This window comes from Cebus imitator, unplaced genomic scaffold, assembly GCF_001604975.1.
Source record: "Cebus imitator isolate Cc_AM_T3 unplaced genomic scaffold, Cebus_imitator-1.0 Scaffold103, whole genome shotgun sequence".
Lineage (NCBI taxonomy): Eukaryota > Metazoa > Chordata > Mammalia > Primates > Cebidae > Cebus > Cebus imitator.
The window spans coordinates 2,542,305-2,543,594 of NW_016107418.1; the positions used below are offsets into that span (position 1 = coordinate 2,542,305).

The 1,290-nt window shown below is 46.7% G+C and overlaps 1 protein-coding gene across 1 annotated transcript in view; it reads left to right on the forward strand.

Moving 5' to 3' along the window:
• SLC46A3 (solute carrier family 46 member 3) overlaps nt 1-1,290 on the forward strand; it is a 21,491-nt gene that overhangs the window by 2,150 nt on the left and 18,051 nt on the right. The window lies entirely within an intron of this gene.

Genomic DNA, 1,290 nt, shown 5'->3' on the forward strand with positions numbered 1-1,290 from the left:
CAATTCTCCTGCCTCAGCCTCCTGAGTAGCTGGGATTACAGGCACACACCACCATGCCCAGCTAATTTTTTGTATTTTTAGTAGAGACGGGGTTTAACCATGTTGACCAGGATGGTCTCGATCTCTTGACCTCGTGATCCACCCGCCTCGGCCTCCTAAAGTGCTGGGATTACAGGCTTGAGCCACCGCGCCCGGCTGGGGACATTTTGTGATGGTAAAGGAGTGGCGCTGCTTCCCAGTGACAGATGAAATGAGTTCAAGGGAATTGAGTCACCTCCTGCTGGCTCTGCGAGTCTCTGTGACTGGGAAAAGAGCCTGAGAAGGAGGAAACTCAAACCGCCCCAGAGGCAAGGTTCTAGCACTTCCTGAGGTATCCGTCCACGTGTCAGGTGGGACCTTGCTGGGGTGAAGCCAGGCACTTTGGCACAACCTCTGATCTTATTCATTTCCTCATTCCCATGGGAAACGTTTTCTTGGAAGTGATTATTTCTGAGCAGCCTGGAAGACATTAAGGTTCTGGCCTAGGGTAAAGTCAAAAAAGAAGGGCCCTGGGTCTCACCTAACGGTCTTATCTCCCTTTAGGAACGGCTCCTGTGTTATTCCGGGGAGTCAGAAGCTTTGCTAGGCTCAGAATTTCTTTTTATTGTGTGTTTATTCATGCATTAAACAAGTTTATCACACATCCTGCGGTGGCAAGGATAAGCAAAATGGTCCTGAACCAGAGAAGCCCAGAGTCTCTCTAGGTTGAGAAAAACACACATAAAAAGAGTAGAGTTTAACAAATTCTCTTTCTTTTTCTTTCTTTTTTTTTTTTTTTGAGATGGTGTCTTGCTGTGTTGCCCAGGCTGGATTGCAGTGGCGTGATCTCAGCTCACTACAACTTCCGCCTCCTGGGTTCAAGCAATTCTCCTGACTCAGCCTTCTGAGTAGCTGGGATTACAGGCATTCGCCACCACACCTGGGTAATTTTTGTATTTTTAATAGAGACAGGGTTTCACCATGTTGGTCAGGCTGGTCTTGAACTCCTGACCTCGTGATCTGCCTGCCTTGGCCTCCCAAAATACTGGGATTCCAGGCGTGAGCCACCGTCCCTGGCCAATAAATCCTCTTAGTTTCAAAGTTGGGGTCCTAGAGCAGGGGTGCTCTTCATATTTTGGCCCTGGAGATATTTGTTAATATACATACTTGAATCCCATCCTGGAACCTCTAACACAGTGTTTTTTAACCTTGACTGCATATTGGAATCACCTGAAGAGTTTATTTTATTTTATTTATTGTGTATTTATGTAT